Source organism: Corvus kubaryi, unplaced genomic scaffold (assembly GCF_017639235.1).
Source record: "Corvus kubaryi isolate FWS band 111438036 unplaced genomic scaffold, C.kubaryi_AGA036_p1.0 37392, whole genome shotgun sequence".
NCBI classification, from domain to species: domain Eukaryota; kingdom Metazoa; phylum Chordata; class Aves; order Passeriformes; family Corvidae; genus Corvus; species Corvus kubaryi.
This window is the reverse complement of record NW_024581131.1, coordinates 1,326,610-1,340,121: the sequence shown is the minus strand read 5'-3', so window position 1 is coordinate 1,340,121 and position 13,512 is coordinate 1,326,610. Positions and strand designations below refer to the sequence as shown.

The window sequence follows — 13,512 nt, the reverse complement described above, 5'->3', positions numbered from 1 at the left end:
GCAAAGAGTCGGGGGGTGGGAAGGAGAAGTGGTGGCAAGACAGAGCGGTGCCACGTTCGGCTGCTGAGGCACGAGCAGGGGCTGCTCTGGACAGACTCCCAGGACAGATGCCCTCAGTCCTTGGTGAGAAAGACAGATCTGGTCCTGTTGGAGCAGCAGCGACCTCCACCCCGCTGCCCTCCCCCTCCCCCGGCGTGGCTGCTCCGTGCCAGAAGAACCACGCTGGCCCAGGGGAGCACTCCTTCCTCCTCCTTGCTAAAAATTAATATTATGATAGTGGGCATGAGTAAATTGGGAGTGGCAGGGTAAAAAAAATAAGACTAAGATGTGTGATCTTTCCTGCAGCACTGCACAGATGTCACTTTCAAGAATTGCAGGGGAGAGAGGTGGAGAAAGGGTTTTCTCTTCTTCTGTCTGTTTTGCAAATTGAAGCCCACGAAAGCCATGGGAGTCAATGGAGTCACTCCAGCAGAGCCTTTAGCCTTTTCTTTTTCTGTAAAATGAAAGGAGGAAAGCAGGAAGAGGTTTTTTAGCACTCCATTTTCTTTCTCTTCTGAAGCACCCACAGAGAACGGGTCTCAGTGCCTGTATCAAACACGTTGCAATGCCCCAGCCTCAAGCTCTGCTGCTCTCGTGACTATGTAAATGGAGTTTTGTGGAATGGGAATCACAACAGAATTGAGAGCCTGGAAGCTGTCACCCCCTTACAAAGGTACCCATGGTCATCCCCACACTGTGGCGTTTGTCTCCAGCTTGAAGTAAATAAGAGGCCCTTCTCTGTGCCAGTCTCAGGAATGCTAGTGACTTCTCACTGCCCTTGGCTATCTTGTTTTTAATTTAAGAACCATGCAAGTGCACTTAAACATCATTGTTTACTGGTGTCATTGTTATCAAAGCAAGTAAAGACATCAGCATCTGTATTGTCCTCGGGTTTTATTTCCATTGTGTCAGGCTACAATGGGACTTTGAGCATCTAGTTCTTGACTACAGGCACCATTCAACAGGAAATTGATTTCCATGGGTGACAGGCGTGGAGGCTCCATGGGTTCCCGGGTGAGGCGCACGCAGCACCAACATGCTGTGGGTCTCTATCCCTTTTCTTCTCGGGCTGGGGCTCTCAAATCCTACCTGCCCCGTACTGAGCCCACGCATCTTCCTCCTGAGCATTAAGACGTCGGTGCTGGAGCGTAGTCACTGTTTCCCATGAACTATACCTGCTTCCAAGTTAGGCAAACGCTAAGGGAAAAGACAAGCACATGTGCGATGGGGGGGGGGCAGAGATTTTTACAGAGAATAACTGACGATGCATCACTATGGACAGGAGCCTTAAGGGCAAAATACAGTGCTTGTCAGTTCACGTTTGTCTGGGCTCGGAGAAGAGGCATTTTCAGGCTCTGCATCATGATAGCTATAACAAGCTGAGTTGAGAGACTTCAATACATGCCCAGCTATGAGTATGGACACTGATGAGAAAGCTTATGTGTGCCTACCCGCATTCATTTCATACGAGTAGACACTTGGCTCATTCAAAAATACAGCTGGCATGATAAGCCTTTGAGAGTACAAAATACATATGAGGGTGTTCAGTTTTCAGTCAGGGTTATGCCATTTTTAATGGCCATATACTTACCCTGTCTGGTGCATTTATTCATTTTTGAGCCAAACTAGATTCAATGATTTTCGTCATTTTTTTTCACCTCTGTTGACATTGTCTGACAAGACTGTTCAGACTCAGACTGCTTAGGAAAAATAAACTTTGGTGCCAGATTTTGAGCCATCAGCAGTGTTCACTCTCATCTTTATTCTATTATTCTGTTGCAAAGGAACTTTCAGCTCAGGAGCCACAATGGAAAGAAAACAACTCCAGCTCTTTTTTTTTTTTTTTTTCTTTCTCTCCTTTTTACATCTTGTGATCTTAACCCAGCTGGTGAGGGAGAAAATTCCCATGTGAGGCATGTGGGTGGAGCCCAATTGTGTAAGCTCCATGCTTGCGAAGTGTTTGGCATGGATCCGCTCGCTGGCTTTGTTTTCCATGGCCGGACGCAGAGGGAAGCCACATTCAGCACATTAACAGCCGCCACCTGTTGCTCTGTTCTACTTCAGAGGAACCCTGAGGCTGGGGAATCACACTGTGCTCTGGCCCTTGATCTCCAGGGAAGTTTGATCTATCAGGGATGTGCATTTGTCCCCACGTTTTTCTTGCTTTTGCAGGACATGGTGCTGCTGGGTTTGGGAGTCCAGGTGGAGAAGAGCTCCTTGGAGCAACTTCAGCACTGCTTTGGTGCAGGTCTCTAGGAGGGATTTTCATGCTCCATTTGATGCGGCTCTCCTGAAGACAAACTCTTATTGGTTAATTCACTGCAATCAGAAATTTCGCTGCCACTGACTACTCCAAAAATCTTAAGTACGTGAAGCCTAAGTACAAGGAATAGCAAGAAAATGCAAAAAGAAAGAACTTACCAACCTTGTCAATGACATTTGTAGGACCGTCACCAGATTTCTCCCCTCCTTGTGCAGTAGAGCTTAAATTGATCTCCGTTCCTTTGCACTTTCCTGTTCATATGTTAAGCACAAGGAGGAAAAAAAAGCATATCACTAATGCAGCTAATTCTCAGTATCTTGAAGCAATTGACACAAGTGCATGAATTAACTCATCACTTTATATCACATACTTGAGGCAAATGTGCTATTTGGAGTACCTCTTGCTAAGAATAAGCAATTTAAGATCCATTAGTATTTGGAATATTCTGTTTCATTAAACCACAGTCATCCCTAAATGCAGATGAGTGGAGAGAAGCTATCAACCTCGTGGTTGTACTAGACAAACTTAAAAAACTTAATATTACAGGGTACTGTGAAAGGGTTTTAATACAAATACAAGCCAGGACTTAGGTTTCCAAAAGAGGGTTCTCCTACCATGGGTTGAAGTTTCTCATAGCTTTGATAAGTTCGAAAATTACAACATGGATTGGGGGGGAGAAAGCAATTCTGGTGAACAGATTTTAAGCTTTTGATGTAACACCAGAGTAGTTTTGCAAAACACTATCTGCTACTAGTGTAGCAGAATTCATTCTCCTTTATAATGGTCTCAGTGCCTGAGATTATGGGAGAGCTGAAATTACTTTTTAAAATAATAAATACCTATCTTCTGTTTTTATTCAAAATTTCCAAATAAATCAGGGCCCCTTTGCCCTGGGCTTGACCTGTAGAACTTCAAATCAATTTCATTTATGATACTGTGTACTAAGAAGTTTTACAAATAATATAAAAGCAGTGGCTTCAGATTCTAATTAGACTTGTGACAAATCTATAGCACATTAAACAAAATATATACATCAATGATTTTTTAAACACTTACTGTACAGACCAAGGAAAGGATTCTGAAAAACTTCTGGGAAAAAAAGAATGTTCTTTTTCTCCTCAGTTCAGTCACATTCAATCCTCAAGAAGTTCCTCAACTTTAAAAAGCTATTTTTGTCTAAGCAGTAAAGGTAGAAATGTTACAGAAGTCACAGGAATTTCTGGAAAAACTAAATCCTTTCACTGTGCTGCCTAATTTAGTCTTAAGTCTTTTCCAAATGTTGAAATACACTTTTGGGGCCACAGACCTTACAGTTCATACAGAACTGGAATGCCTGCAGGTAATGGCTGTCGACTGAATGAGAGATGGGCACTATTTCACAACTGAGGAAGGAACAGTTGGGTCCTGGCTAACACAGAGTACAACCTGCCTTCCACCCTTCACCAAGGGCCCAGTCCAACCTTCCCAGAAGCCACTGACTTAGGAGAAGCTGCCATCCAGAACAGGAGCTGATCAATGCATCGAGGCACAAAAGCACGTCTGTGTTGACAACACGATGCCACTGAGAGGAGTGTCCCAAGAAACTGTTACCACACAGTGTTCTTCCCTTGGAAGAAAAGTCTCTTCCTGCTTGACAAAATTTAGATGATAAGACCTCATGACCTGCTGAAATAGCAACATAGAGCTGAGCTGAAGTCCCTGTAACCCTGACTGACAGTCCTGTATGTCAAAAAGAGTAGGTGTCCTGGCTAGGCACAGTAAGAGCATGAAATGTATTCCATGACTACTCTGCATCCATCATATGGCTTAGGTCAGGGCTAGATTAACTCCAAAAGATCCAAAAAATAGTTTCTATAACCAAACAAAGGCATTGGATTCTGGTGAATCAGGATTAGTGTTCTGCAGCTGTAGGGGAGATACTTTATAATTAAGCCAGCACCCTCCAGCAGATCTCAGTTGGAGGTACCAGCAGTCTTAGGCAAAAACTGGTTTGAAATCAGCCTTGCTTCCGGCTGAATAGCTCTGCTGGTGACAAAGTCTGTGTCTTTCTATGGCTCCTACACTGCAAAAGGCCACCTAGAATATCTGCAAATGTGGACCTAATACATCTTTATTTTTTTGATTTTCATTTCTCTGCAAGATTTATGATTCTGAAAAAAAAAAAAAAAGAGGCCTGTTTACAAGAAAGGTTGCAAAGTTAACCATTCATTTTCTTCTCAAATGCATGGACACAGTGCAAAATGATCCTTAAATGACAGAGCAGAAGTCAGGTTAAATCTGAAATTCCTATGCTGTTCACTTTTCTAGGTTACCAATCCATGTATAGAGGTAATAGCTGGGTAGATCCTTGTCAGGAGCAAGGGCTTGCCTGGCTAGATTTCAAGAAGTTTGCAAAAACCATTGGCCTAAAATGTGAGGCAAGCTAAGTAGGATCGTCCACCTGACTCATAAGCATTCCACATCAATATCTCTAATAAATGCCTCAAGCATTTGAACACAGAAATAATACCAAGGGTACTTCCCTCAGAGCTGAATCGAGCTGTGACAACAGATCCTAAAAGTGGGTATTTTTGTAATACTTTACCTTGTAATTGTCCTTTTTGTTTAATGTCTACTTGTGCAGGGAAGAACAGCAAAGTCCTTTCATGTTGAACAGGTTTAAGGACAGTTGGTTGAAGCTGAAGCTAAGTAGTGTTTCTGCATCAGGGTGAGACTGAGGTTTGTGTCAGGCAAATTCCACAGTGGTCTTATTTTTAAAATCATGTCTGATGTTGGTTTACCCTGGCTGACAGAAATGACCCCCTTTCCCATCTCTGCAGTCCTACACAATCTGGCCAGCAATCGCTGAAATTTGATAGCACACACAGGTATAAATTTAGTCAGATGTTGGATTATGGCAGTTTCTTGGCCATAATGTGAAGAGTCCACAGGCCTGAAATGAGAGTGATAGAGCAGCTTGCCATTCCTAGAGCTCTTATTTTAGACTCTCTAAAATTAAGTGCACCTTCTTACCTTGTTGCTTCACACTTGGTTCCGATCTGAAAGAGATCTTGGCAACTCTGAGAGCCATGAAACATTTTAATGGGATTAATAAGACTGCACACTTAGAGCAAAGGATGACTCCTGCAGGACTCTGTCTACGTGTCTACATTTAGCATCAGATAACAATTCATCCAAGTAAAGAAGATGACTAGCAGATTTTTCCTGTGCATCCATAAGAAAGTCTAAACAGCAGGAATAACAGCAAAGTGCTTAAACACACAATATTTTCAGAACAAAACAGATTAAAAAACCGCAGTCTCTTAAAGAAAACAAACCTATGAATACTATAAGTCTCAGCTCTCCAAATCACTATTTTACCTGTCTAAACACATGCAACATTAACCTGTATTTTCATTTTCCCATGATCTCCTCAGCTGCCTGGGTGACACATGCTCTCCTCCTGAAGAGCCCATCCCCTGTATGTCTCAGTGCCACTGACACAGGAGACTGTGCCTATCAGGCCACCTCCCAGGGCTCTGGCTATCAAGGCATCACAGCCAAGTCTCGCAGTCGCCTCTGGCGCTGTAACCCTGTCACCCTGGAACTGACTCTGTGCCAGCCTGTGTCCGGCAGGTCCCCGGGCAGTGCCGCTGCCCAGGCACAGCAGGGGGATCCTGGTCCCTCGCAGATGGCCCGTGTCTGCTGAGCGCAGCCAAGGGACATGTACCACTAAAAGGCAGGATGTTTGGCTGGAGGCTTGCAGGCTGGTACAACCCGATCGGGCTGGGTACTGCCACACAGCTGTGTGCTGTTCCCGAGGATCATTGCAGAGGCCCTCATGAACAGGCTGGCCCTCGCTGCCGTGGCCTGTTACAGCTGTGCTGACACATGGCCTTTTATGCTGTCAGCATCCTTACTGAGAAAACCCCATTGTTGCTTTCCATGCCACCTGTGTAGTTTATAATTTTTTCCTCTTCCAATACATTTATTTGCTGTAATTTTGGATAAATTTTCTCCTTTTCTTGTCTATGTTTTTTACCAGCAACACACTATGAAGACAGTCCTAGCCATTTGGTAATACCAGTGGCAAAGTTGCCTTTGTTTCCTTAGTGCAGAAAGCTTCCTGTGCTCACACTGGAAAATACTATACCCTCAGAAATCTACTGTTGCTTTGTGCCCCATCCAGCATTTCTCTTTCCTCCCTTAGGGAATAGCAGCCACAATCAGTAGTTGCTTGGCCACAAACCTGTGCAGCCCATGGGCCTAAAATGAGACTAACAGAGCAGCTTGCAATTCCTAGGGCTATTTTAGTCTCTCTCCAAACTCAAGTGGACTTTCTTAGTTTGCTGTTTCACACTCAGTCTTGAAAGAGATTTTGGTGAGAGATCTTGCAGTCCCCTTACTCTCTGGTAGGAAGTGAAAGCACTTACTATGATAGCAGCACTGCCTCACCCAAACAGGCTGAGAGACAAGGAACTCTGAGCTAGTCAAACTGCTGAGGTTGAAACTGATTTATAAAAACATCTGTATTTATTTATTTGTGTATATATTTCTCATCCTTCCTGTTTTTCCCCCCTCTGCAACCTGACCTTCATGCAAGTTTATTCCTTTGTTGCATTTTTGCTTCACTTCCTGTCAAATTATTTCATTTTATTTAGCTTCACCTGTCAAAATACATGAGCTAATTCTCTCTGTGATGACCTGCCACTGCTTCTTAGTCACCAGTGACAGGATGCAGCAACTGCATACCTGCAAAGCCTGTGCCGTGGAAATCACCTGGGCATCTTTACATACACACAAGCAGGGAATGCAGACCCAGCCTGGAATGCCTTGAACCAGGCTTAGCTCTACTCTCAGATGTTGCCAAACAAGAAACCTCCTCTGCCTACAGACATGGTCCTTTCATACCTTTCATCTCTGGGCTGCCAAATGTTCAGTGTGCAGCGTCTAACACAGTAGACGCCACCATCTCTCTGAGTTTTTCCCTCAGCTAAAACTTCCACTGGGGGGACTTATATAGGGGATTTTTGGGAGTGAAACAACATTCTGGTACAATGTAATATGTTCTGAAATAATTTCTTGTTCTATGAATTGACTGCAAACTACCTGACGAACAGCAGCTGCAAAGGAAGGAACTCTCTGTAATACTATGATATTTTTTTCTGTCATTTTTACGGCTGTGATGCTGGTAGTTATAATTTATCTGACTTCTCAGTCAATGTGCAGAGCTGCCATGGCTCCGTGACACCTTGCAGCACAGGAAGCCCTTGCCTGGCCAGTCCGATGGTTGTCCAGCAAGTCATTACTTGCACTGGGAGTGGTGAAATGCAAAGCCAGAGTATCCTGAGTAAACAGATCCCTCTTTCATCTCCTCTGCAGAAGTGGGTGAGTGAGAATTGGTGTTAAACAAGACTGCGTTGATGCTGTTCAAAGTGATGAGTTTTACCCTTAATGTTATAGTGAGGGAACCCATGTGGTGGCCAGTGATTGATTACCTTCACAAAGCTCATTTTCACTCAGCAGTAGTGAGTTTCAGAAGGGTGATAATAACAGATATCATTGCCTAAGTTCTCTCTCACAGGTTTTCCACTGTCCCATGGAAATCAAAAGGTGATTAATTCCTCTAACAGCTTTTGTGGTACTCTGGAAAAGTTGACATTAAGTGGAAGATACTGCATATTTACCTGTAGGAGCCAAAATCCATAATGGGTGTTTAATAATGAAAACTGAGGGTACTACATCAGCAAAGAACTGGAAGAATGTCTGTAAGGAAATAAGAACAAGGCTCTCAGCAGGGATTCAGGACCTCCACAGAACCAGGAATGAACAGGAAGTCTATGTCCATCTGTGAGCTTGTGTGCTTGAAGAAACAGAATCAGAGCTGGAGGCTTTGGAAGGATGCTTCCTGATGTTGGAGAGGCAAGTTACACAACCTGAATAAGGAAGAAATAGATAGCTCACATTACCTGTTAAAATAGGCAAATGGTCCTCTTCGGGAGTTTAAGCTGAGGTCCTTCCAAGTATGCACCCTCTTATAAAAGGACAAAACATACAGATTGCCAGAGATCCCAAAGGGGTGAAGGAAGCACCTGCTGGGGGCAGTTTGTCAGGAGTGCACCGTCCTCTGTGGCCAAAGGCCCTGTGGTGGCCAAGGCAGGTGCATCCCCCTGTCTTAGGGGGTCAGATTAGCAGCTTGCAAGCTGTACCCACCACAGAGGCAGCAGTGCTGGGTGAGGGCACTGTTATTCCTCATCCTCTCCCGTTTCCATGCGAGCAGCAGCAGCTGCTCAACCCCCTGCCCCTGGCGCTTGCCTGAGCGGCGCCTCACGGGGTGCACAGTGTCAGTAGGAAATGGAAGTAATGAGCCTCAATTAAGCAGCTCCCCATACAGTCGTGGATGAACTTGTCCCAGCAAGAGTACCCAGGCCCAGGGGCTCTGCAGGGAGGTTTTGTGATGTGCAGCTGGTTCAAAGCCATTTGTGGAACGCTGAATATTCCTCCTCCCTGTGGGACACACTTGCCCTTTTGAGTATCACACACATGGGGTGTAGCTGGGGGTGGCCACAAAACAGAGGATATGAATGCCATCCTTTTTTATATAGGCCTGTTTTTATACATGCCTGTTTACCAAGGAGTAAGAATAGACAAAGGGAGAAAAGGTCTCCACCTTCATAAAATCATGAAGGCTTTGGCTGACATAATTCACTCCTGAAACAAAATTTGGGCACCATTTCGCTTTGTTCTCGTTATTGTTTATGTAGGACAACACTTACCTTTACTTAGAGAGCCAGCACAACATTTTGTGTCTTTTCTTCTTCCCAAGTGAGTCTTCAGTGTGGGATTTACATGGTGGCCAGAACTTTCACAGCCTTTTCCCAGCAGGATATTTCTGCAGTAATATACAGATCTGAAAAGATAAACCATTTATTCCCATTAAAAGTACTTAGGGAGTGAAAAAAAAAAAAAAAAAAAAAAAAAGTCTTGTTAAATTCAGTATAATTACACTTTGTAAGTTTTTGAGTTTTTTTTTCCACTGGGCCTTTTTTAATCCAGCTATTTTTGTACGAACTGTGCTCCTAAACTCCCAGCCATGATGGAAAGGGGACATCAGCCTCTGATGTCTCTGAGGTTAGGCCACAGAAACTGTGCTTATTTCCTTCAGGGAAGCAGTGCTGCTTTCAGTAGATGTCACACTTTTTGCAACACGTGAGTCACCGAATTGACTCTTGCTAAAAGAGCATACAGAGTTTGCAGAACTGTACATATATAAGCTTGTACTCAGTAGTTAGAGCAGCAGCAGTGTTCACTGCAGACCAACATTCAGCTGCATGATAAAATGACCTTGGGGGGGGAATTTTGGAGTGGGTTTGGGCAGGAGGTGGACCCCTTGCAAGGTGGCATTCAAAGGAGGAGATGAGAAGTTTAATTAATTCAAGGGCTCCAGGTATTTAGGAAAGGTTTTTACTGACTGACAGTAGGACAATGTTTGCATAATTGCCCAAGCACGCAGCCTTTGAATAATAATAATAATATTTCTGTTCTCTGAGATACACTTTGTTTTCAGAAGTGACCTGATATCAGCAGAAGCAAAAGACTCATTTTCACAGTTACTTCAAAACAAAAATAATTATGGGAACGCATGCGGAAATTAAAATCTATTGCTGGCAATTTGTGCTAAGAAGCATTCCCTAAAGCTAGACAATTTCAACCATTTCAGTTTGGTTTTTTTACAATTGGTTATCCTCTCTGTATCACTATTTAGGCCTGAGATCTCTTCTTCGTCTGCTCTAATCCCATTCTTTTGCTGTCTTCCATCATGCTAGAGATATTCTAGGTCCTAGACAATGTGTATATTCAATAAATGTAATTAAAATGTAACTACAACTACCTTTTTCATTTTCCTTATCACTAAAAAAAAATTACATATTGAACCCTAACAAACTTTATGGATGTGTTTCTCATTTCGAGTCCTATGCAGTATTTACTGAAGACAAATAGGATAATTTCCCACAAATACAACAAACACTGGTACAAATAATATGGCAACAAAAAAAAAAGCCCGTTTAAAATTTTCAGGAATGTGAGAATCTCTTTGACTGAAGATGTGCAACCCCCAATCACTGAGGAACCTACTCATCACCTTTCAAACTTCCTGATATCACCACCCAAAAAAACTTCTTTTCTCTGTTCTATCTGTATTTTGAGCTGCCTAGAAAATACTAATTACAAGTTACCTTTCCATATGTTCATTCCTTCCAAAAAGAGCAAACCAGCAAACGTCCAGACAAAGTGTTAAGCCCTGTTAAGCCATTTTTGGGGGATCACCTTCAGAGGCTCCTGAGATTTATTTGTTCACCTTATTTGGCAAAAGTCCATCAGCAAAGTATTTCTGAAAGAACAACACAGCATCTTTTTCTGGTGCTGTAAGTGGGAAAGCAAATCTGGGTACCAGAGCTCTGTGTCGGTCCTCTTTCCTTTCGTGAGTAGTTACAGCACCATGGCAGCACTGCCAAGTCCTGACAGGCTTGGAGAGTGTCACCAAACTGTCCATCAGCCAGTGGGGAAGGATCTGACAGCGAGTTGGAACTTAAGGGAGTGAGAGAGACAACATTTACCTCGAGTGCTGAGCAATCAGGGAAGATAAGTACTGTAATCTGTGTCTCTGCACAGCGACCTTCTTGGCTATGTTCAGTTTTCACTGGCACTTCCTGGGCTTCCACCACTATGACCAAGGGAGGAATGTGCACCTCCTCTCCCCCTATTCTGTCCCTATAAAGAGCTACACATGAAGCTGTCCTCTGCCTCAAGGCTGAGGGCCAGTCTGCTGATGCCAATTATGCCATCAACACCATCAAGGAGGAGAATGTTGCAGTAGGTCTGACCTAGTGTTTAGTATGAGGTAGGCAGTCAGTCAGCTGCTCAGCCTGGTTCCACTCCAAATCAGCTGGTAGGAAGTGAGGGTCAAAAAGAAAGTAATTGGCAATAAATCCTAGCATTTTTTCGTCTCCTCTGCATTCCTCACCCACCTTCGTTTCATAGCTTTGCTGTAAAGAGCTGAAGAGAAAAAGAGGTGATTTGAGTCTAAAGCCATTTTTGATCATGTAAATGCACAACCATTTGTACTTTCAAGAATTCAAATCTGCAATTTCAAAATTGAATTATGCCAATCACATATTCCATCTGGCTAAATTAATTGTTAGGAAATCATAAATAAGGATGGCACGGGACCACTTAATGGAAAGACACTGACATTTCCTCCATGGTTTGCTACTATCCTCTGGTCCAAATTGAAGTGAGCTTATGTTCTCAGCTTAGTTTGTCTCTTGCCATAAGAAGTAGTTCTGCTTTAGGAAAAGGTTAGGAAGCAGTATGAGGATCTCACTCATTTATTTCTCCTAGGAAATACATTCTCTTTTGATCTCCTTAGAGGGATGTGTCTTTGTAGGCAGGTTTCACACTGCCAGGGGAGGGGGAAACCAATCATTTACAACTTCATGATCATGGTTTCAAGAATCATCTTGGCTGGGCACTAGCATTAGTCTCTGTACATGTGTCTGAGGGAGCATAGGTTCTCAAAATAAGTAAAAGGCAAACTCAAAGAAGAGAGTAATCTCTTCTGTGTCCTTAGTGAGGAGGAAAAGAAATGGGCTTACCTGCTGCTAGAGGTGTTAAGAAACAGCAAAGTTAGAGAATCCCTGAGAAAAACTGCCCGATGGAGTGTGGAGTGCCTGTTGGTGGAGGTGCTTGACAAGGCACTGTTCCCGGGGAGATGCGGACGCTGTTGAGGACAGAATAAATAACCTCTTGGTAGACAATCCACCCCTGTGAATGGCAAAAATGTTTTACTCCCACAAGCTTTTTGGTTTCTGAGATCTTCTAGCGCTGAGGGCAGTGACAGAATATCTCTGTTCTTCCTACCTCACGTCACATGACAGTACACCAAAAGCAGTAAGGAAAACAGGGAAAATGTAGCCTCAGAGCATGAAACATGGAAAATAAGGATATACTGATGGCATGGGAGCCATTCTTCAGTCTCCAGGTGAAATCCTGGGCCTTGGCAGGCATGCAGACACCTCCTGGGTGTGTGTGTGTCTGCCTGACACCGGAACACCTGGTAGCACAACCAGCCTGTGGGTCATCCACATAATTCAGTGGTCTCATAAATTTTATGAGTTATTATTCAACAACAACCAATAATTAAAAACAAATATGCTGCAGGTAACATGGAGGACATCTGACAAAGTCCAGGAGTAAAGACACCATCTAAAAAAATGAACACAACAGGCTGCCACTGGAAAGAGACAGGCTCTACATGAACCAATGGCTGCCAGAGTTGCTTTCATACGCCGAGAACTTTTCATTTTTAGTGCCCTTCTAAAGAAGCTGAAAATATCCACTAACCCTGAGAACAAACATATCATTTTAAAGCAGAATAGGCCTGTAAGACTTTTTAACACTTGTTCGTTGATTATATTAATGCCAGAATATATTAAAGAAGTGCAATATAAATTTGATTTTAATTGTTTTGTACACACGCCAGTGAAAAGGAACTGATTGGATACAGTTCACAGGCAGTATGTTAATACGTTATTTTCATATGATGATAGCTTTGCATAATCTTTCTTTTTCCAAGATTTAGAAGAACCTGTTGTTAACCAAAGCACAGGAGAGAGGAAGAATACAATTTACATAAAATCGGCTACCCTACACATTAATTAGTAATGTGGCTGAGCGGAAGGTGTGTTCACTTAGTAGAAAGTACACTTTATAATTTATACACCAGCTGTTTCAGTGCTTTCTAGTCCATTTTCCTCCCTGCCTGCCTCTAATGAAATCGTGTTACTGGAGAATTGACTGGGGTGAATTGAGATTTTAATCCCATTGACGCTTCTCTATGGAAAGGCACACTGGTGGGAACTTTTAATGGAAGGTCTGTAATCAGAAGACACTTGTATTCAGTCCCCCACTATAATGACTCTCATCAAATGTTAAAGCCCAGGCAGTGTGCAGAAGGCTAGAATTTCAAGGTTTTTGACCAACCCCATTTGAGGCATTCCTCTGGGAGAGTGTGATTACTCAAGTTTAGCAGTTTATTGCCTCATCTTTCAATATCCAGTGAAGCACAAAATTCTCATCTAGGTTGCTCTTTTTACTTAAAGAACAGGCCAAAATAGACTGCAGAGCTACTAGCACTGTCATTGAGGTTAATTCTTGCTTCTCAGTTAACA

General features: G+C 43.1%; 1 long non-coding RNA gene across 1 annotated transcript in view; it reads right to left on the bottom strand.

The window, feature by feature from the left end:
• The window catches only part of LOC121669582, a 20,613-nt gene extending 8,483 nt beyond the window's left edge, over positions 1 to 12,130 (bottom strand). Inside the window, exons 1-6 of the long non-coding RNA XR_006017810.1 lie at positions 11,938 to 12,130; positions 11,167 to 11,338; positions 9,058 to 9,191; positions 8,251 to 8,315; positions 2,461 to 2,553; positions 1 to 493 (exon numbers count right to left, since the gene is read on the bottom strand). The exon at positions 1 to 493 is cut by the window's left edge and continues 848 nt beyond it. This is a non-coding gene — a long non-coding RNA (uncharacterized LOC121669582). The remainder of the gene's footprint in view (positions 494 to 2,460; positions 2,554 to 8,250; positions 8,316 to 9,057; positions 9,192 to 11,166; positions 11,339 to 11,937) is intronic.
• Between the last annotated feature and the right edge of the window lie 1,382 nt (positions 12,131 to 13,512).